This window comes from Schistocerca gregaria, chromosome 4 (genome assembly GCF_023897955.1).
Source record: "Schistocerca gregaria isolate iqSchGreg1 chromosome 4, iqSchGreg1.2, whole genome shotgun sequence".
In the NCBI taxonomy this organism is placed as follows: domain Eukaryota; kingdom Metazoa; phylum Arthropoda; class Insecta; order Orthoptera; family Acrididae; genus Schistocerca; species Schistocerca gregaria.
The window spans coordinates 233,851,977-233,877,180 of NC_064923.1; positions in this window are offsets into that span (position 1 = coordinate 233,851,977).

Genomic DNA, 25,204 nt, shown 5'->3' on the forward strand with positions numbered 1-25,204 from the left:
GTTATTTTGGAGAGTTGCGTAACTAAAATGTTATAAACACTACTTTTATCTCTGTCTTTAAAAATTCAATTACGTGTTTTCCTTGGCATTGTAAGTAGGCTGTTTAGGTTTTTATATTGGTAATGCCACGTAGCGCTCTGTATAAAAATCACTGGCTGTGCTGTGTGCAGTCTGTGGCTGGTTTGCATTGTTGTTGGCCATTGTAGTGTTGGCAGCTGGATGTGATCAGAGTGTAGCGTTGCGCAGTTAGAGGTGAGCCGCCAGCAGTGGTGGATGTGGGGAAGTGAGATGGCGGATTTTTGAGAATGGATAATCTGGAGGTGTGTCCATCAGAAACAGTACATTTGTAAGAATGGATGTCATGAACTGCTCTATATATATATTATGACCATTAAGGTAAATACATTGTTTGTTCTCTATTAAAATCTTTCATTTTCTAACTATGCCTATCAGTAGTTAATGCCTTCAGTAGTTTGAATCTTTTATTTAGCTGGCAGTAGTGGCGCTCGCTGTATTGCAGTAGTTCGAGTAACGAAGATTTTTGTGAGGTAAGTGATTTGTGAAAACCATAGGTTAATGTTAGTCAGGGCCATTCTTTTGTAGGGATTATTGAAAGTCAGATTGCGTTGTGCTAAAAAAATGTTGTGTGTCCGTTTAAGCACAGTAATGTATAATTTTTCGTAGGGGAAGTTCCATATGTCGACCCTTAGCCGAGGATACCTCACTGGAATCTTCTGATTTTTTTCTTGTAATTTGTGTCATTAGTGTAACTTTTGTTTATTGCTAACGCGCAATTAGAGAGACAATTTCCTTTGTAGTTATAGTTTTTCATTGTTGTAGAGTAAAGCAGTTGTGGCATGCATGTAGGTTTGCACCAAGTATTTCGCAGCTGCGCTTGCAATTAACGAGATATTATTTTCAGTGCTACGTAAAGGTGTTCTCTTATTTTTGCTCTTCAAATTGTGCTTTTCTGTGTTATCATGTGAAATACTGTGACAATAATGGCGTTTGAAGAACGTAATACTAGGCTCCAAAGTAAACTGAGAAATAATAGTGACGACGAGCGTAGCTTATCAACGCCACTGTGTAGTGAATTAACAGACATTCGAAGTAGTAATTTTGTAATAGTGCGAAGGAAAATGGATCGGGTGGCGAATAATGTTGTAGACAATGAAACAAGTAGTGAACAGGGAAGCATTATCGATATATCGGTCGGCAACAGCTCGTCTCAGGAATCCGAAATGGAAGAACAAAATATTGCAAACACTGTAGATTCAGGTTTTGCGTCTTCACAGTTTTCTAACATAAGTCAAGACACATTTTCTGCTTGTCAAAATGTGAATGTTGCCGGTACAAATGCACTGCCGAAAAGAATAGAGGGACAGATTACAGACACTAATACATTATTATTGCAATTAATGCAACAACTTAAACAAAATCAGAGACAAACACAGCAAATGCTTCAAAAGTGAGACACAATGGAACAAAATCTTCAAAAGTTAGACACCATGGAACAACACCAGAGACAAACACAACAAAAGCTTCAAAAGTTAGATTCCATGCTTGAACAAGCACGTGAATATTTATCTACTGAGTTACATAAAATCGATGCGAAATGTCAAAAAGTCTGTAATGACGTAAAAGAACAAACTTGTGAGCATTTCCACCCTATTTTTTCGCGTCATTAAAATGCATTACAGAATCACGACGCAGCCATAAAGGAACTGCAAACTATGGTTCATGAAAATCACGACATCTTGCAAGCTAAAATTGACTCAGTTGCATCTACCGATTCAGTTACTCTACTTGCAAAAACTCAAGAAAACTTAAAGGACACAGTAGATACTCTGAAAATTGGTTCAGAAAGCCACATGAAGGAAATTAGTTCATTATCAGAGAAAGTAGTTGAACTTTTGGATTAACTAAATAATTTACCTACGAAGGTAGATGATAAGCTGAATGACACAGAAGACTGCGAATAAATTAGGAAATTCAAACAAAATCAGAATCATATTAATACGCTACACCAAAGAGAAATCCGGGATGTACAAGATCAGCTGACACAGGTAATACAAGAATTACGTATTCCAGAGGACACTCGCGCTCCAATACGAGAAGAGGGACATAGAAATACGGAACAACCACAAAATAATAACACAGGGCACTTCGGAAATCATGAAAGAAATTGGCAAGGTACCTCGAATTTTGAGATTGAACCGCCGAAACGACGTAACAATGACCGACATGCGACTTGCCGACATGATGATTTTGACTATAAGCTGTTCATTACTACACGTAAATTCAAAACATTTAAGAATTCTGGCAACGACATTCATCCACAAGCGTGGCTCCATCAATTCTCTCATTGTTTTCCTCCCAACTGGTCATTGGAGCACAGATTAGAATTTAGGTGTGGCTACTTAGAGAATGAACCAGCTGTAAGAATGCGATCGGTCATTCACGATTGTCACAGTGAAGGAGAATTTTATCATGCCTTCCTCTCAGCATATTGGTCTCAAGCTACACAAGACCGAGTATAACATACCATCATAATGATGAAACATTTCGAACAATCTGAATTCTCCAGTGTTGTGAAATACACTCCTGGAAATTGAAATAAGAACACCGTGAATTCATTGTCCCAGGAAGGGGAAACTTTATTGACACATTCCTGGGGTCAGATACATCACATGATCACACTGACAGAACCACAGGCACATAGAGACATGCAACAGAGCATGCATAATGTCGGCACTAGTACAGTGTATATCCACCTTTCGCAGCAATGCAGGCTGCTATTCTCCCATGGAGACGATCGTAGAGATGCTGGATGTAGTCCTGTGGAACGGCTTGCCATGCCATTTCCACCTGGCGCCTCAGTTGGACCAGCGTTCATGCTGGACGTGCAGACCTCGTGAGACGACGCTTCATCCAGTCCCAAACATGCTCAATGGGGGACAGATCCGGAGATCTTGCTGGCCAGGGTAATTGACTTACACCTTCTAGAGCACGTTGGGTGGCACAGGATACATGCGGACGTGCATTGTCCTGTTGGAACAGCAAGTTCCCTTGCCGGTCTAGGAATGGTAGAACGATGGGTTCAATGACGGTTTGGATGTACTGTGCACTATTCAGTGTCCCCTCGACGATCACCAGAGGTGTACGGCCAGTGTAGGAGATCGCTCCCCACACCATGATGCCGGGTGTTGGCCCTGTGTGCCTCGGTCGTATGCAGTCCTGATTGTGGCGCTAACCTGCACGGCGCCAAACACGCATACGACCATCATTGGCACCAAGGCAGAAGCGACTCTCATCGCTGAAGACGACACGTTTCCATTCGTCCCTCCATTCACGCCTGTCGCGACACCACTGGAGGCGGGCTGCACGATGTTGGGGCGTGAGCGGAAGACGGCCTAACGGTGTGCGGGACCGTAGCCCAGCTTCATGGAGACGGTTGCGAATGGTCCTCGCCGATACCCCAGGAGCAACAGTGTCCCTAATTTGCTGGGAAGTGGCGGTGCGGTCCCCTACGGCACTGCGTAGGATCCTACGGTCTTGGCGTGCATCCGTGCGTCGCTGCGGTCCGGTCCCACGTCGACGGGCACGTGCACCTTCCGCCGACCACTGGCGACAACATCGATGTACTGTGGAGACCTCACGCCCAACGTGTTGAGCAATTCGGCGGTACGTCCACCCGGCCTCCCGCATGCCCACTATACGCCCTCGCTCAAAGTCCGTCAACTGCACATACGGTTCACGTTCACGCTGTCGCGACATGCTACCAGCGTGAAAGACTGCGATGGAGCTCCGTATGCCACGGCAGACTGGCTGACACTGACGGCGGCGGTGCACAAATGCTGCGCAGCTAGCGCCATTCGACGGCCAACACCGCGGTTCCTGGTGTGTCCGCTGTGCCGTGCGTGTGATCATTGCTTGTACAGCCCTCTCGCAGTGTCCGGAGCAAGTATGGTGGGTCTGACACACCGGTGTCAATGTGTTCTTTTTTCCATTTCCAGGAGTGTATTTTGAAGACATGTTGCACAAGAATCAGTACCTGTCAAACCCACACAGTCCCCCAGAACTCATCCGCATTTGCCTAATCACATTACCTGGACATTTACGACATATTATTTTGGCAGGACGTTGCAAAGACGACATTGAAGCTTTTCATGGACTGTTACAAGAACTAGAAATTGACATTGACAATCGCGGAACGCGAAAACGGGAGCACAACAATTACGGGTCACATCTGTCACAATTCCGCCATGAATGAAATAATACACGACAAGGCTATTCTTACAGCGTAAATCGTGAACACAACAGACACCACCCACATGGCAACCACTGGCAGAGTAATAGTTACAGAGAAAGATCGCTTTTCCATAGTAATGAATGTGACACAGACAACCATAGAAACGGACAATATGGGAATCTAAATAATTATTATCAAGGGAGACAGAACAACTTCAGACGCAACGGTCCACCACGCAGTTACGATTCCTGGAGAAATTCTCCACCACATGACAAACAAGAAACTATGTAAACTACCGACGAAACGACAAACCTGAATTCCATCAGAACTGGCGAGCTTCAAACAGGGCAGGGCCTTCTCGCCAAGGTGTATTTGCAGAAGTTAGGTCTCCTAATCCCAATAACGACGCGTGCCAACAAAGAGACTGACAATGACTCGCATCGCAGGCAGCCACGTGCGCCGGCTGGCTCAGCGAAAAACAATATAGACGAAAACCTTGAGAAAATTTTTAGCATTTCTTACCGACGTATACAACATGATAATTGATGTGAAGTTTAAACTCTGTCCACTAGGAAGAGTAAAGGATTGCAGCACATTTCACATGTAATACCATTTATTGGGAGATAATCTCCTTTTTAACTTGTCTTAACCATATAACTTTTCACTTTACATTACTAGTATGCTTCGTCAGACTTAGAATCTGTTAACATGCCACAATGTTTGAAGTTAAATATCCAGTAAAGAACCAAGAGAACTTATTTAAACAGAAATTACGAATGCATTGTTATTGTGAACAGACGACACAGTGTCATTGTGTATGTACATTCTTGCTTGTTAGTTGCACGATTACGTAACGGCTGTAAGGCTCACATACTTAGAACATTTACAAGTACTGCTAATGAGATTTTAATGCAACATTTTGGTTTACTTGAAAGTACATTCTGGATTTAAAGTACTTTCTGTGATATACCAGATGACACAGTGGTTAGTTTATGTGACAGCTACACGATTTTATCACGACGTTACTAATAAGTGACAATTTACGATGTTGCTTTTGCGGTTAATCTGTTTTATATCTGCACAGTTTTTCTGATTTCTTCTGGAAAGTAAAACATGATGTAGTAGTAACTTTTGTGGTATAACTACAATGAGACAGCCTTTTCCGTAGCACAACAATACGTTACATTGTAGTACTTTCTTGATCACGGTAAGGTATGTAATAACTACGATATCTATACGCAAAGCATTTCACTTTTCGTTTATGATGAGGTAAGTACATTGACTTCAGCAGAACTTTGCTTACAGAGGATGATAACTACGACACTTCCACAGAATTATCTTACAGCAAGACGTACATTTAGCGCTACAGGACACGCATTTGAGAGATTAATTTGGTACTTAGCCATTTATTTTTCATGATTTTTGAATTACAAAGAAAGTTTTCCATGATACATTTCATTCCATTGCTGTAATCTTAACACCTGAGGGTATAATTACATTAATCCTCAGGGGGGTACACGCTTATTTTGTGTACCATATGTATGGAAAGCACAAGGAGCCCTAGCTAATATGGTATTTGGTTATGCAACTTTACACATCGGTACCATATTCCTCCAACACAGAATTACACAGCTACCTTATCATTTAACTGAGAGAGAAAAATATTTATTTTACTACATCAGTGACAGATGTTTACGTAATTACATAGTTTGATAACTTCACACTTATGAAATTGTATTTTGTCCGTACTTTGTGAAACGTTCATGTTTTTTCGGAACCATTGTGATGCTATGAGAGCTTTGAATGATGTATTTGGTATGGGATCATGATTTTGAAAGTAAGTTTGAAGTAGATGACACTTTTTAAAAGAGTAGAGAATTTTTTTTGGTTTTAAAATATTCAGAAAGCAACGACGATATTGAGATGTGATTGATCTGTTAATATGTTATTATTATTACGACGATGATGTGTATTATACTGTTGAGTTATGTTTATGATCAATGAGATGATGCTATATGAGGTATCTGATTATGCATGTATTTATTATGATGAAAAATTGAAGATGTGTTGATGAATATGTATATGTGTAATAAGGTAAGGAATAACCAGTACTGGCTAGGGACTCTGGTTTGTGAAAAAGGTTGCTGGAAACCAAGATTCGTACTTTAAGAGTTATGAAATGTATGTAAATGCGTGAATGTATTCCAATGCCGACGAAAATTTTTAGGACACTGTTATATCAATAGGATTTTGTATGAACACATTTGTAATTCAAATTCTCAACCAGTGAAATTTTTTTATATGAGACTGCCACTGTAGCGGAAACTGCTGTCGTAAATATATCAGTAAGAAAGGTAAGTGACCTTGACGTAATGCGTTTTGGGCTCCCAGCTGAGAGGTAGTCGTCTGACAAAAGAAAGCCATTAGGTGGAGAAAAAAAGAGACCATTATCCACGCTATTGACAATCCTTTGTAGAAAGCATCACAAATAAAACACGCTCAAACTTGAAAACATATGATTATACTGTGGAGCTCTTAATTTATGATATTTACTAAAATGCCTAATGAAACAATGAGAAACATTTCACGGTTATTGTCTTGCTAGTTGAGAGAAATGCCATACGGCTTGCTTTATGTATTTATTTACTCATTTTATTTAATATCTAGTTGATAGCTGCACTACAGCATTGGTTAAAATAAAATTTAATAGATATACTAATACAGTTATTTTATGCCTACAGATCCAGTCAATAATAAATTTATGATCTACTTCCAAGAAAATGAAGGCACATAAATAGACATTTCCCTTCACAGGAATTGCATAAATAATTTTTTTACGATTTGGTAACTTATCTGCTAGCATAAGTTCTTGTGATGCATCACTCTAGTGTTAAGATGTGACATAGGTATTAGATATGGCCATGTTTAGTGTAATATTTTTCTGCTTGAGCTTTGTCATGTTTAGATATAAGTTATTGCATTTGCTGCTGCTTGCTTTGCCAATTTCCATTTTTTTGTAATTGCTGTTTGTATTAATTGCTTTTTGCTGCTACATTGCCTCGTCCCTTAGTTTAAGCATCTGAGCTCAGTAGATTTAAGTTAGCTTAAGATGGGGTAGGCTATATAAGAGAACGAGTTGTGATGAATGGAAAGAAATGCATTGAGAAGCTATAAGAAAATAGTTTGGCCAAAAAAGTATTTTGAAAGAGGATATGAACAAAAAGTAGGGTTTAGGGACAACTGGTTTAGGTAGGATTTTCTTGGAAATAAATGATGAGGTAAGATAATGGGAAATAAATAATAAGGTGAGAAATATGTGACCATAAAAAATACAGAAAGGATGATGCTTGGATAGGTTTTTTTTTTTCTGGAAGCAAATGTTGAAATAAGAGGAAAGATCTATGGAATGAAGTTTTGGGTAGGACTGCAGTACCAAATGTTACACTGAAACCGAACCCTGTCTCTCGTTTTGTATTTTTCCGCGATGTGTATATGTACCCTTGTGTATTTGTCTTTTTCTTGTCTTTATGTGCTTAGCTAATAAGAGTTATGTTGTAGAATTATTCTGATAATACGTTATTTACTTTATAAAGATGTTCAGACATTATTTATTCTGTTTTGTTTTAATGCTCATGTAGGAAATTAATGTTTCTAAAATATTCTCATTATTTTATATATTTACTTATGTCATTATTCCTGTAACACTGATGTACACGTTTATTTACATTCTTTTGTAAATCCCCTATTACTACAAATGCTGTCTGTATTGTTATGTTCTTTAATGGTGTATTTTGTAGCTTTGTTATTGTATTCTTATGTTATAATATTGTAATTGATACCAGTTCATCAAATTAAGTAATGTGTAAGTTACATTTCACTGCACACGTTTCTGTTGGTCATAGTATATGGACAATATGTGAGAAGGAGGGACTGATAGTGTTTGCACGTGTGTTGATAATTCAGCAAGGGACTGGTTAACAGCATTGCTGGTTCTAAGGATATTCCAAAAAGTTTTGTGAGTACACAAGTGGTGGTTTATGGACTTGCTATATTTTCTGCAAGACTCTTCGATAGTGATTGTGCACCTGCACAGTCACAGCAGATGGCTGCTGGCCATCGCTACAAGGACTACAGTGGGTCTACATCTTTGATGACTCACCAATACCATTATTTCTACAAGGACCGCAGTGGGTCTGCACCTCTGATGGCCCACCAATATCATAATCTCTACCAAGACTGCAGTGGGTCTGCTCTGTGATGACCTGCCTACCAATATGCTGCAAAACTTCGACTGACTCTGCTGTGGGCTTGCTCTGTTGTGGTCCATTACCTGTCTGCATGTCAAGAGTCAGCACTGTCTTTCATTGGAAGTACAACACTACTTGTTCAAGACTGCATGGAAATCCACTACTTCTGTGTGCATTTTCTTTTACTGCTCAGACTTTGAAAAAAAAAAAAACACTGAAATATTACTGTGATGGATGATCAGAGCTGTCTTTATGGAATGTGAGAAAATTTTAGCTTTTGACCAACATTGTATCAATAAGTGTGTGCATTTGATTTCTTGGTTATTGTAATTATGAAAAAATTTTTTTCAGTTCTGTATTGGCCACTGTCCAAAACAATTTGTAAAATTTTTTGTGGGGAGCATGGGGGCTATGTAAGTAGGCTGTTTAGGTTTTTATATTGGTAACGCCACGTAGCGCTCTGTATAAAAATCACTGGCTGTGCTGTGTGCAGTCTGTGGCTGGTTTGCATTGCTGTTGACCATTGTAGTATTGGGCAGCTGGATGTGAACAGAGCGTAGCGTTGCGCAGTTGGAGGTGAGCCGCCAGCAGTGGTGGATGTGGGGAAGTGAGATGGCGGATTTTTGAGAATGGATAATGTGGAGGTGTGTCCATCGGAAGCAGTACATTTGTAAAAATGGATGTCACGAACTACTGTATATATTGTGACTATTAAGGTAAATACATTGTTTGTTCTCTATTACAGTCTTTCATATGCTAACTATGCCAATCAGTAGTTAGTGCCTTCAGTAGTTTGAATCTTTTATTTAGCTGGCAGTAGTGGCGCTCGCTGTATTGCTGTAGTTCGAGTAACGACGAATTTTGTGAGGTAAGTGATTTGTGAAAGGTACAGGGTAATGTTAGCCAGGGCCATCCTTCTGTAGGGATTATTGAAATTCAGATTGCGTTGCGCTAAAAAAATATTGTGTGTCCGTTTAAGCACAGTCATGTATAAATTTTCAAAGGGGACCTTTCAGCATAATTATTTTTGTCTACAGTTTTCACTTCCAGCTCCTCACTTTCCAAGTTTTGGAGACACCTGGCTTGTACTGTAGCTACACCAAAGTAGTTTAACCTGTAGATTGGTCAAATAGTAAAGAAAACTCAAGAAAAATCTGTAAAGGCAGTTGAACTTCAGGCAAATGAAATAACAACTTTGCGCTATAGCGTTGTCAGAGTGATTCCGAGAGAGACGGCAAATGAAATAACAATTGAACTGAACGAATAATGCCGGCCGCTGTGGACGAGCGCTTCAAGGAACTTCAGTCCGGAACCGTGCTGCTGCTACGGTCGCAGGTTCGAATCCTGCCTTGGGCATGGATGTGTGTGATGTCCTTAGGTTAGTTAGGTTTAAGTATTTCTCAGTCTAGGGGACTGATGACCTCAGATGTTAAACTCCAGGTGCTCGAAGCCATTTGATTTGAAGGAATAGTGCCTTAAAAAGAGGTCATTAGATGAATATCAAAAAACGTAAAACATGGGTAATGGAAGACATGGGTAATGTAGTCGAATTACATCAGGTAATGTTGATGGTATTAAAGTAGACAATGAGACACTAAGAAGTAGATGAATTTATTGGATGCACAGCAAAATAATCGATCACAGTCCGAGTACAAAGGATATAAAATGCAGATTGGCAACAAATTTTCTAAAAAAAATACACATTGGGAAGTGTTCTTTGGAGTTATTTGATTTTGACTACAATCTTGTACAACAAATAAACGTTGCCGATCAGTAGCTCAGATAAGAAAAGAACAGAAGCCTCGTAAAAGCTATGGAAGAATGCTGAAGGCTTAGGGATAGATCTAGAAACTATTAAGGAGGTATTGAATCGAACTGGGAAGAAAACAATGTATGGCATACATTGACTATAAACATGAACGGTTAAAAGAACACTCACCGAGGAAATATGGTACTGAAGGCAAGTATGGAGGGTGGGAACTGTAGATGGAGACAAAAGGATAAAATTAGTAAGCGAATTCCAATGTATGTAGGTTGCAGTAGCTTTTCAGAAATTAAGAGGTCTGCTCGGAATATATTTTCGTGGAGCACTGCTTCAAAACTGTCCTTCGCCTGAAGACAGCTATAACAACAACATGTTGTAATTATTGTGTACTGAATTAAGATTGAGGTAAGAAGTATCGTACGTATAAAATCAGGGAGTTCCTAATCCGATCTCAGTATATAAATAAAGGAATAATGATTCTATATACAAAACATTGCTTTTGCCACGTGCATACCACTACCTAACTGCAGTGAGCAACGAGCAGCGCAAGGCACTTCTTGACCGAGGTTTGCATTTACGCAGCGAACATTCAGAGCAAGTGTCTGTAACCGAAATGGCAACATCACCGAGGCCCACTTTCCAGTGAGGCGTTCCGCGCGGCTCATCAAAGATTTCGCAGAGTAGCAGGGAGTGTGTGAACAGGGAGGAAGCAGGCTGTCGCTGCAGGTAGCGGGTAGCAGGTAGCTGCTGGCAGGTGAGGCTCGCAACAGTGCATTATCCAGGAGGCGCGCCGCGCGGCCGCCAGACGCCAGGCGTCCGGGTTGACAGCGAGGCGGCCGGGGGAAAGGGAAAGGTGCGCAACTCTCTGCAGCCTGGCCCGACCGTCGCGCTAATTGTGACACTGACGGATGGAGGCGCCCTCTTCCTGCCACTTAGCGTACGCAGCACGTTCCAGTCGGGCAGAGCATCCCAGAGATGACAAGACGGCGCCAGTGATGTGCGTTGCGTGGTGTCGTCATCCGCGCACATGAGCCGGGTTTTTATGAATATTTAATAGCGGAACAGGTGGGTAACAACGGAAAAAAGTCTAGCATGCTAATATGTGAGGAGTATTACTAAAGAGCTTGCAGTGAAAGAGATGTGTCTCACAGTAGCAACAGTATCAACAAGTGCTCATAATTCTTCAGGTATGCACTATAGAACACCTCACTCGTGTCCTTTTCCACCATTTCAACTCGCGTAAATCAGTTATTTTTGTGTCCTTCGACCTAGAGATATGATAAGACCGAGTCTGACATTCAGTCTCTTCTTAAAACTCCAGACATAACCACTTCCAATTATCTATATCTACCTTATTGCATCCTTCTTCTCCGATCGCCCTTCCAATGTCACTCTTAACATCAGTTTCAATACCTTCCACCCCACTGAAGGGGTGCTCCAAGATTCCGTCCTCTCTCCACTTTTCTTTCTCCTCTACATCGCTGATATGCCCAAACTATCTCCACCAATCAACATCCTTCAGTACTCAGGTACTGCTTTCCTCGGTCTCTACTCTGCAGTATAGATTTTCCTACAGTCCTACCAATCCACATCAAACAGTTTACTTCCTGGTGTAGCCAATGGATCGTCGAGATCAGTAACTCCGTAACACAGGTAGTAACTATTATGGGACGAATTACGCCCACATCCCTTCTCCCTGACTTATACTTTACCATCTACTGACGTTCTATCCAGTTAAGTAACATCCCAAAAAATATCTTGTACTAACACTCGATCGGCAACTAACTTGAAAACCTCACCTACTAACCTTCAAACAGAACTCCCACAATAGACTAAAACTACCAACAGACCGAGCTTGGGAATTAAAACCCTCCAGTATTCTCCATACCTACAAAACCCTGATCAAATCAACCCTGCATGGGTATCCGCCCACGAAAGTTCTATAAATGGTTCAAATGGCTCTAAGCACTATGGGACTTAACATCTGAGGTCATAAGTTCCCTAGACGTACAACTACTTAAACCTAACTTAACGTAAGGACATCACACACATCCATGCCCGAGGCAGGATTCGAACCTGCTACCGTGATTCCGCACTGAAGCGCCTAGAACCGCTCGGCCACATCAGCCGGCAAAAGTTCTATGACTCCCTCCAATTCCTTGAATGCCATGCACTCGGTCTCACTTTCCGTATCCATTTGGCTTCCCTCATATGAAACCTCTATCACCTTATCAAATTTCCGCTCCACCTCAACCACTTCAAACACCTCCGTATCCCCTGCACTACCTGCAGACTAGATTCCAACACGCTCCATTGTCTCCCCTCTGATCGCTTACCCTAGTTTGCTGTTGCGCCTTTACAAGCGCATCCCACACTCCCTACATGTAAATATGCAGTATTATATATCCTATCGCAACGAAACTTGAACCAACTCCCACTTCCATACTATGAGATCCACGCTGATACTTAACCGTCCTACCAACTTTAACTCTTCCAACCTATCCCACTTCACATCAGGGCTTCTTTTCACTCTCCACACATTCCCATCCTTTTCATCCTCTTTTTAATACCCCACCCACACAACAAACTCCTCTTCACCCTCTGCCTTTCTCACCCTCCGTATTCGAACTATCCACCCCAACACCTAACTTGGTCTCCAAGGTTTTCCGACCTAACTGACCTCTCTCTTTTCTACCTACATCCCTTAGAAGAATTTCAATATATTGCAATGTATTTTTAAAATGTGTATACTCGTATTTTCGTCTTTTAGCTGTACATTTTGAAATTTCAATTTATAATAGATAAACTGTCATGTTTTTTCTCATTCTAGTTATATTTTTTAATTCGCTTGGCTGAAGAGCGGAACAGGGCACCGCTGACAGCACAGCCCCCACCCATATGGGGCGAGGTGACTGAAATAACAGTAAAGAAAAAAAACCGTTGTGGCGACAGTGCGATTATCGCAATACCTGTAAACTTCAAATAAATTCATACAGAAGCCAAGCCACCATCTTTGGTCGCACCACTTGCCATTTCTGATAGTAATATTAATTAACAATTGTGTAACTAAAGAAATAATGTGCTATCTATGATGGAAGTGCCTAATTATGCTGGTCTGGTATTTACTAGTAATGTAAGAGCCAGTCCTGTTTATTTATGTCTTTACATTATGAATAAAAGAATACCAGAATTATATTGGTTTTGGCTGTAGACTTAGGTATAGTTATTTCCAATAACAATTATTTATTTTAAACAGATAAATTCTCTTTGTTCTACGGATTGAATGCAGAAAAAAGGGAAAAACAAAAACATCTGCAAACTCCGCAGTCTGAATCGTGTTCCGCCTCCATTCCTCTACACGCTAAATGGAAATTCGCTGGACTCAGAGTTCACCTGGGACATTACACTTCCAAACTTCATGGTTGGAAACCTTATGTCCCCTTCACTAGAAGAAGAGAAAGAAGCCACTCCATAGGTGGTAAAATCTTTGAGACCAATATTATAGATTACAATAAGCAATGGGGCACAATGCCTTGTCGTCAAGATGACGATAGGTGCTCCAGACCCTACCATTCAAAGAGAGGCATAAGAAAATAAGAAGAACTGGAAAAGCGAATGATGGAACTGGGGATAAAATATTCTTCTTCCTATTCTTCTGCACTCCAGGACTAGGCAATGTTGCTTGTTCCACCTTCAAACCGTATCTGCCCATCGTTACCTTGGTCTTCCTGGATATCTTCTTCCTTTAAGCCTGTAAAACACAGCTCCGCGAACCTTATCCTTAGGCATACTATCAATATGCTTTCTCAAATCACTTCTGTAGCTTACAGTTTTTCTTCCAAAGAGTTTATTCCTAGTTTATCCCCTTTTTTTATTTGAAAAGGTTAAATCCATTTACCGTTTTTAAGAATATCATTTCAAAAGAATGTATCACGTTCTCATATCAGAGGTTTTACAGTACTTTTCATATTTATAAATAGCATACGTTTCTAATTAATTAAAATCTGTAAATTGTTCTATTATAATGTTATTTATTACAATTTTGGTTCTATTAGTACATTTATATGTGACGACTACACTTCTTGCCTTATCTTTGGAAATTTTAAAATCATGATACTCACATAATTCCGTAACACATATAAAGCTGAAACCTTTGCCTTTCGTGGGCAACAGCTTTACCATCTTTCTTCTCACTTTGTTCTATTTTGTTCACTGAATATGTTGGGGGCTGATGTCCCATGACACCAATTCAGGTTCTCCGTTGACCCATTCACTCAGATTTTTGTTATAGAGGGTAGCTAACCCTCTGACCGAACACGCTGAGCTGCCGCGCCGGCTGTTGCGTCCATCTGAGCTAGCTAAGCACGACCCACGACTCATCCTCACAACTTCAATTCAGCCAGATAACAGAGCACTTGCCTTCCAAAGGCAAAGGTTCCGAGTTCGAGTCTCATTCTGGCATAATGTTTTGAGCTGCCAGAAAAGTCTATATCAGTGCACACACACAGCTGGAGAGTGAAAAATTTCATTCTGGAAACATCCACCAGGCTGTGGCTAAACTATATCTACGCAATACCCTTCCTTCCACTAATGCTAGTTCTGTGAGGTGCTCTTTTTAGATCGTCCTCAGTTTTACTTCTTACTAGCTTTAAGTATCTATGCCTAGATGCCTTCATTGGCCTAGTATATTTTGTTTGGAGCCACGAATGAAATTCGAAGAAGAACGCTAAATGAATACCATCACTTTAATATAACTTCCGTTATGGAGCGTGGATGTTACGGGTTCCGAGCTGAATAGGCGAATGGTGTGACACCTCATGGCAGTGATACTAGCTAACCGTGATGTAAATAATAAATGTATAACCAATGTAAATACCGCATGCGGATCACAGGTGTATACGTATAAGAGTGAGTCAGTTAGTATCAAAGGGTGGCTGACGTGGCACAACTAAAGGAAGAAAGAACAAAAAATACACATTTTCTACAAATTTACCTCGTGTTACAGCACTCCACTTGTGAAGCTTGCCGGCCGATGTGGCCGAGCGGTTCTAGGCGCTACAGTCTGTAACAGCGCGACCACTACGGTCGCAGGTTCGAATCCTGCCTCGGGCATGGATGTGTGTGATGTCCTTAGGTTAGTTAGGTTTAAGTAGTTCTAAGTTCTAGGGGACTGATGACCTCAGAAGTTAAGTCCCATAGTGATCAGAGCCATTTGAACCATTTTTTTGTGAAGCTTAGTACACAATGTGATGCGTTGTTGACCCATTGCCTCAGTTTTTTGTCGTAGACTCTGTCAGGCTTCTACGCCGTGTCATACAAAGAATCGCGTCTACGTAGGATTAATTCAAGGAAAGGAGAAAACAGATAGTTGAATCGTCTGATTCGCTGCTGGAGGAAAGTAATGTTCGTAAACGAAGCAAAGTTGTTGAAGTCTCTTTCGAAAAGTGTTCTACAAGAAGCTGCATGACAACTCTGCTCTCCCGTTTTGATTTGAAAGCCTACAGGTGAGTGCAAATTTGTGCCCAGGCAGCAATCTCCTTAACTTGTAAGTCTTCCATTTGTCTACCTCACCACGTGTGTGCTAACTTAAATCTATCCTCTGACTACGGTTGCTATTGCTAGACTCGATTGGACGTTATAACTTTTATCAAAAACATAAATAAAAACGAATGCTGAGAAAAACTAACAAAATGGTGGACCTCCATTTTATTGAACTCAATTACAAACATATACACCAATGATTCACATATAGTATTTACATTGGTTGCAAATGTATTACGTACATCACAATTATCATCACTGCCGTGAAATGTCACTCCAATCGCCACGTAAACTGGCAACCCTTAACATATATGCCTCCAGACAACGGTCCTGGTGTGTACTGGGTGATTAATATAACAACATGGGTTTAATTTTCTATAAAAATAATTTTATTGATCACAAAATAGGACAAACAACAGCCGGCCGGTGTGGCTGCGTTTCTAGACGCTTCAGTCTGGAACCGCGTGACCGCTACGGTCGCAGGTACGAATCCTGCCTCGTGCATGGATGTGTATGATGTCCTTAGGTTTAAGTAGTTCTAAGTTCTAGGGGACTGATGACCACAGATATTAAATCCCATAGTGCTCAGAGCCATTTGAACCATTTGACAAACAACACAAGTTAAATGATATGACAAATAAATGAACTGTTGGCAACACGAACAGAAGTAACAAATAATCGTCACTCCGCTGGGTGGCGCTTGGTTGACGAAGGTTTAGCTGTGCAATATATTTTCCCTGGCACAAAAAGTGGATAAGCAATCTGAATAGACTCTGAACAGAATCTGAATCTGTATAGACTCTGAAGTATTTATTCTACAAAGACGTTACACTACAATGGTGTAGTTGAAAGCAAATGGCGAAACTGTGATTCTGTTTGCCCTAACAAGCTGGAGTAGTGGTACTACATCCTTTCTCGATGTGTAGCATCTGAAACGTCCCCTTAGAAATATTTATAGAAGACTATTCTATGTGAAACGTCCTCTGTGAACAATTATACACGACTGTGCTTAAAATGACACAAAATAGTTTTTAGCGCAACGCAATCTGACTTCCAATTATCCCTACAAGAGAATGGCCCTGACTAACATTAACCTATATGTTTCACAATTCACTTACCTCATAAAAATCTTCGTTACTCGAACTACTGCAATACAGCAAGCGCCACTACTGCCACAAACTACGGAAGTCACTAACTACTGATAGGCACAGTTAGCAAATGAAAGATTTTAATAGAGAACAAACAATGTATTTACCTTTATAGTCATATATATCAGTTCATGACACCAATTCTTACAAATTTCAAAACTCCGCCATCTCTCTCCCCACGTCCACCACCGCTGGAGGCTCACCTCCAACTGCGCAACGCTACGCGCTGTTAGCATCCTGCTGCCGGTGCCCAACACTTCAATGGCGAGTATTACAACAATGCCAACCAGCCACAAACTGCACACGGCACAGCCAGTGATTTTCATACAGAGCGCTACGTGGCGGCGGCGTTACCAATAAAAAAACCTAAACAGCCTACTTACACACCGTCTCAGGTTACGATCGTGGCACAGAGGTCGGCAGAGTAGCGATGTGCGGCGCATGTAATTCGCTATCGTGGGCCAGAAATATGCGAAGTTGTGGGCGGGCGATATGTTATACGCTGAAATCTCGGCAGATTCCACTGTGTGAGACCCCCGTTCACAAGTCATACGATGGATAAATCTCACCCACCTCTACAGCAGTGGGCACAAGGAAATCAAACGCCAATATAGCAGACCTGGTTTGAATAAGGTGGTCCTCGGCACAGTGAGGTCCTAACTGTGGGTACAGCTATGAATTCACAGAAGCTTTCCAGTCAAGACCACTGCCAGAGTGAAGTCATCCTCATGTCGACAGTTCCAAGTGCAGCCCACTCATAACAAGAGTCCAGACAAAATTCTTCTGTCCAGTCTGGAGTCTGAATCAGAAGACCATTTTTACCATCACCACCTTTCCATAAAAACATCGTAATCTCGAAAATTGTACGAATGCAACCATTACCACATAGGTTTTGTGCCAATCTTAAGACTCCCATGTAGTTCGTCTGCTCAAGCACCCTAACCAATAATATTCTTTTTGATGCTGGAGAAGCAGCCTTACAAATTTCTGCACAGAGAAGAAAACACGTTACGCTACCGAATTATGTTTCCCATGGGCACTTCAGGTAGCATGTTTTGAGAGCTTTCGTTTAAGCCCGAAGTGAACAACGCATTTACCACAGATATTATTACCTTAATGTGCCGAACATTACAGCATGTTTTGCCAGGCGCCTCGGCTAAAGTAGGACAAGAACTAGTTTGTCCCATCAAGGATCATTACAGAGCCGCCACAGTTTTTTTTGTTCTATCGTAAAAAATTTCCAAAGATCTGGCAGGCAGAAGGACAATACTACCTGATGGCTCTGTCTATAGCATCCGGTCCTAGGCAAACATGAAAACTCGCGCACTTTTGTGAACACCACCTCTATACACAACGGGCGCTCAAGACACTGCCAAACGCCTTGACCGGGGGACTCTCCTGCGCTACTGTCCCTGCCCTGCCGTGGTCATAAACCCCTCAGATAGATCCAGGTGGGCTGATATTTTTTCTCTTAGGGTGGAAATATTGTATGCACACTGCAAGAAATTCTTGGGACCAGTGTTCCATCCCCAGTAATGACTAACTGCACCAACGCCGATTAAAAAGCAAGACAACCGAGTGTCCCGTGATCACAGTTAAAACTTAATCGTGATTAAGTTGTCTCTGTGCTGCGCCAACGTTAAACGCCTATCACCAAAACGCGGTTAGCTAATCGGGAGTTTGACTGCGGTTAACTCCGCGTGTTACAAAGGAAAGCGCCAATATACATGTTAAGATAATGGAATTTGCTGTCTACCTATGGCAAGGGTGTTGTAACCGCCTTGGTCCATGGTACTGACCGCGCGCCTTTCATGTTGTTGGCGTTGCACTATGCTGAACAAGAAAAGGACGCCGAATTTTTTCCAAATTCGAAGTAGACATACTTTTGGAGTTAGTTGCCTCCAATTCAAGAATACTAGAGTGTAAAAAAAAACTGATGGTTGCACAATTAGGGAAAAACTGCATGAATGGGAAAATACAGCAACACAATTTAATTCAACTCCAGGTAAGATAAAATTTTATTTGAATCATAAATAAATAAATATCTGTTACAAATGTAAATTAAAACACAATTTTTCATGGTGTTTAGATTAATATTGAATAACAATTCAAGACACACAACAAAAATGATATCGGCTACTACAAAAAATATCCATTTCAGGTCTAACGAAAAGAAGGCCTGAAAGGCTTAAAACATGTTACAAGAATTTGAAGTGAAGGTAGCGGAAGGATTTGGCTGAAGAGAAGGTTCAAGTAATTAAAACAGGAGGAGCGAAGGCATTACCAATGCCTAAAAAGAATCCACACGAGAACAAAACTACTGGAAATAGTTGGCTCGTCATTGGAGCCACTGGAAAATACCTTTGTTTCCAATACTCAGTACAGTGTAATAATGGATGTAAATGTATATGTTGTTGATGATGCAGCAGTTGGCGAGGCCAGCAGTACCACCAACAGTAATGGAACTGCCGGCCGGTGTGGCCGTGCGGTTCTAGGCGCTACAATCTGGATCCGCGCGACCGCTACGGTCGCAGGTTCAAATCCTGCCTCGGGCATGGCTGTGTGTGATGTCCTTAACTTAGTTAGGTTTAACTAGTTCTAAGTTCTAGGGGACTGATGACCTCAGAGCCATTTAGTAATGGAACTGTAATAGCTGCTGCAGCTGGCGAAAGCCTGAACCCAGCACAGATTGTTATAGAGAATATTCAACAACCCTTACTACAAACCTTCAGGTGCAAGAACACAAGAAACATGTAATCGGAGAAGGATGCCACCGAAACCTAAACCAACCTCCTCCTCTGCACTTGACAGTGTTATGCAGAAGAGCGTGGAAATACTCCAGCAGCAACTGGAAATAATGAAGAGAGAACATACGAAGGAAATGAGAATAAAAAATCTCAAAATTTTGGTACTAAAAGAAAAATTAAAATATTGGAAGTGGAAAAATTCTACCGGATGCAATGTAAATGTTTAAAAATGTTTTGTTATTTGTGCACTATAATAATTTGAAATAAAAATAATTACATATTTTATATGTATTAAGCAACATCTTACCTCAATGAAAATATTCAGCAGTTATAGTGCGACGAACTGATCGTCCTGGTAATGTGTCATCATGATACATTTGTTGACCGGGAGGCATTGGCTCATTATCGTCGATATTGGGGCCCCTCTCACTACTTAATAGCCTCAGCAGCCGCATAATATCCGCATCTTCTGGTGGATCTGCCTTGCTTGTGCTCCTTGCAATATTATGCAAGACAGCCGTACTCGCCATAACTGCCATTGTCTTTCGTGGATTACTCTTCATTTCCATAGATAAAATGGGTAATCTCTTCTCCCACAAACCATATTGTCTCACCAGAATCTTTCTTGTTGTAATGTGAGACCTATTATATCGGGGCTCTGCCGCACTCTGTGGATTTGAAAGTGGTGTCAATAAGTAAGGTAAGCATGCATAGCCACTATCTCCTGGTAAGTGACCGACTGGTATTTCACCATTTTCAAAGTGTGCCCTTCGAGCGCTATTACGAAATATTGTACTATTGTGCACAGAGACAGGCCACCGAGCCACAATGTCCCGTATTATTAAATTGTGGTCGCTGATTATTTGACAGTTAGAGGAGAAACATGATTTCCTATTGCGGAAACGTTATGCAGTCTGTCCCCCAGGTGACTGAATCCTTATCTAAGTGCAATCCACTGTACCAATGACTCCAGGAAATCCTGGCAGTGTGTTGAAACCATCCACGACAGAGCGTACTTCCATTCCAGAAGGAAACTCTATGTATTGACGAGACATTATTGCTACGATTCCTGATACTTCACTTATAACTCTTTGTGCCATTGCACAGTGTATATTAGCACTGTCACCAATTACTATATTAAATGCTCCAGTTGCGTATGCCCTTAATGTCATCATAAGTCTGTGCATGGGCGACTCCGGATTGTTTCGGGCAGTTGGAAATTCTAACCTATCATGGATTTGATCCAATAACGACCACACTGTTTCTTTTGAAACACCGTAATCTTCGAAAGGATTTCCCCTTTCCACAAGTACGCCAACATGGTTGCAACGATTTATATGTTGAAGACATAGCACTTCTTCGTCTTCTATGCCATCTAAGACGTCAAAACGCGCTGCCATGTTACGTATTTACAATAAGTTAACCACTATCAATTCAAGATAATTGACAATTCGAGCTCGGTTAACTTTAATCGCGATGAAATCCCTCGATTAATTTTGATCGAGATTGGTGCAGCCGAATATCGAGTTAATCAGGGTTAAATGCTGACCTGACCGCGGTTAGCTTTTAGCTGGTGTTGGTGCAGTCGGCCCTAACTGTTTTAAGATGTTCCTCTCCCTAGCAGCTGCATGTGGCCGCCTGCTTCTTCTCAACTCCAGAACATACTATTTGAAGGAGAGCTACCGTAAGATCGTGCATGCATTACCAATGTACGTACTTTCATCAACACCTGCTCATGTTGATAATTTCCTGTTGTCTCACGGAAAACGGTATCGGCGGTACAATAACAGTATTAAAGTGTAGCCTTGAATATGAAAATAAGTGAATTGTCTTCCCTCAAAGCTTAAAAAAATTAACAACTACACATTTTAGATTCGCTTATTTTTGAGTAAGTAATTTATGACTTTTTTTTTTTTAACTCTGTAGACTTGCAATCGCCAAGCAATGGAAACACATCGGCTGGGACTAACAGTTCCGGCCGTCGAAAAACAGTGCAGTTATTTATTAAAGAAAAGCTTCGAGTGGTAAGTGCACTGTAGATTTCAATACTGCTCAATGGAACACCATATCAATGTAAAAGGAAAAAAATTCCTGGATGGTTTCTGTCTAATGTATTTAGGAAAATTCTTTATAATTATGGCAGAATGGACTCCTGTGGGACAGGCAGCTAATAATCTTTCTACATTACTGTTAAAATTAAATAAATGGTACTGTTACGATATTTACTAAGCAAATTTTACGTGTTAGATGAATATTTCGAAAGCTAAGGTTTATTTGTCTTTGTGAATATATTTAAAGTGTTTTCTGTAATATATTTTGTTGATATACTTTAAAGTGATATTTTGACAGAATTTTGGTAGATAAACTTAAGTAGAGCATAGTAGTCAGAACTCAAAGATTATGCAAATTTTTTTAATCAAGGCTAGGAAAACTGTTTCAGTAGATGTAAATATAATAAGATTTAATAACCCAGTAGTCATTTCATTTGAAAGATTTTTGTCGAAATACTGAAATTGTATTTGAAAACAAAAATAATATTTAAGATATCTGCCATAAAATAAAATGACGTATGATATAAAGGCTGCTCCTAAGAACTGAGATACTGCGTTTATAAAGTTTCCTAAGTTCTAATTTTGTCTGAACGAAGAAATCACAATTCCGAACAGAAATTACCGAAGAGGATGTGTAAGGTGCCTCTCATTTGCCGATAACAGAGAATTTTACTTTATTTCCAGTTCTACTGTTTCATATACGTCACAGAGTTTGTACCACAGTCGGCAGTCGTCGATAGGATGCCTTTCGATCTATTCATGCTGCAGACCAAGCACTCATACCGTTAATAGTTAGCTTATAATCAGTGTGAACATGTTCGTTTTACGGTGTTTCTTAAAAAAATGTCCACAGTGGTATCTTGTCTGAAAATTATTTGCTATATCTATCATACTCTGACGGCACTGCAAGGGCTCTACAAGGGGACACGAAACTACGAGAGCATCCAAACATAACAGGTAGGCGGAATTCTTACAGGACGACTCACTAACTCAGTTCAAGGACGGACTCGCTTAATTATCGCAAAAATCGGTTGGGAAAGTGTGTGCAGTTATATTGTGCACCCCTCATACCACCATCTACGGACTCAACGGGTAAACTCAGACATTTCTGGAGGTTTAGTGTGAGTGGAGGAGTGCTTCATTTGCGACCGTTTGGGCCGATAATCTGCCGATTTTCCTCCTCCTCAATTTCTGCAATAAGATTCGAGGCAGGATGAATGTTTTTTTCTTCATGTTGTTGTTGTGGTCTTCAGTCCTGAGACTAGTTTGATGCAGCTCTCCATGCTACTCTATCCTATGCAAGCTTCTCCATCTCCCAGTACCTACTGCAACCTACATCCTTCTGAATCTGCTTAGTGTATTCATCTCTTGATCTCCCTCTACGATTTTTACCCTCCACGCTGCCCTCCAATACTAAATTGGTGATCCCTTGATGCCTCAGAACATGTCCTACCAACCGATCCCTTGTTCTGGTCAAGTTGTACCACAAACTTCTCTTCTCCCCAGTCCTATTCAATACTTCCTCATTAGTTATATGATCTACCCATCTAATCTTCAGCATTCTTCTGTAGCACCACCTTTCGAAAGCTTTTATTCTCTTCTTTTCCAAACTATTTATCATCCATGTTTCACTTCCATACATGGATGGCAACACTCTAAACAAATACTTTCAGAAATGATTTCCTGACACTTAAATTTATACTCGATGTTAACAAATTTCTCTTCTTCAGAAATGCTTTCCTTACCATTGCCAGTCTACATTTTAAATATTATCTACTTCGACCATCATCAGTTATTTTGCTCCCCAAATAGCGAAACTCCTTTACTACTTTAAGTGTCTCATTTCATAATCTAATTCCCTCAGCATCACCCGACTTAATTCGACTACATTCCATTATCTTCGTTTTGCTTTTGATGATGTTCATCTTACATCTTCCTTTCAAGACACTATCCATTCCGTTCAACTGCTCTTGCAAGTCCTTTGATGTCTCTGACAGAATTACAATTTCTTCAGCGAACCTCAAAGGTTTTATTTCTTATCCATGGATTTCAATACCTACTCCGATTTTTTCTTTTGTTTCCTTCACTGCTTGCTCATTATACAGATTGACTAACATCGTGGAGAGACTACAACCCTGTCTCACTCCCTTCCCGACCACTGCTTCCCTTTCATGTCCTTCGACTCTTATACCTGCCATCAAGTTTCTGTACAAATTGTAAATAGCCTTTCGCTCGGTGTATTTTACCCCTGCCACCTTCAGAATTTGAAAGAGAGTATTCCAGTCAACATTTTAAAAAGCATTCTCTAAGTACAAATGCTAGAAACGTAGGTTTGCCCTTCCTTAATCTAGCTTCTGAGATAAGTCGTAGGGTCAGTATTACCTCACGTGTTCCAACATTTCTACGGAATCCAAACTGATCTCCCCGAGGTCGGCTTCTACTAGTTTTTCCATTCGTCTGTAAAGAATTCGCGTTAGTATTTTGCAGCTTTGACTTATTAAACTGATAGTTCGGTAATTTTCACATCTGTCAACACCTGCTTTCTTTGGGATTGGAATTATTATGTTGTTCTTGAAGTCTGAGGGTATTTCGCCTGTTTCATACATCTTGCTCACCAGATGGTAGAGTTTTGTCAGGACTGTCTCTCCCAATCCATCAGTAGTTCTAATGGCATATTGTCTACTCCCGGGGCCTTGTTTCGACTTAGGTCTTTCAGTGCTCTGTGAAACTTTTCACGCAGAATCGTATCTCCTATTTCATCTTCATCTACATCCTCTTTCATTTCCATAATATTGTCCTAAAATACATCGCCCTCTATAGACTCCTTCCACCTTTCTGCTTTCTCTTCTTTCCTTAGAACTGGGTTTCCATCTGAGCTCTTGACGTTCATACAAGTGGTTCTCTTATCTCCAAAGGTCTCATTAATTTTCCTGTAGGCAGCATCTACATCTACATCTACATCTACATGACTACTCTGCAATTCACATTTAAGTGCTTGGCAGAGGGTTCATCGAACCACAATCATACTATCTCTCTACTATTCCACTCCCGAACAGCGAGCGGGAAAAACGAACACCTAAACCTTTCTGTTCGAGCTCTGATTTCTCTTATTTTATTTTGATGATCATTCCTACCTATGTAGGTTGGGCTCAACAAAATATTTTCGCATTCGGAAGAGAAAGTTGGTGCAGCAAGTGGTATAACCCTAGCTTACTTATTTGTTAGATAGTTTAATTAATTTCTTTGCGTGTTTTTGGGTACTTGCGTTGTTTAATTCATATATTTCGGGCGTATTATAGTATTTGACAGTTGTAGCATCGCGCTTTAGTGTTTACTTCGTAGATTGTTATTTAAATTGCGTGTGAGTTTCGTATAGGAGGTGCAATTTCGAGTTTTAGTTACTGTAATCGTAAATTCAGCAGATTGTAGCGCAGTCGTTAGGCATTTGTACAG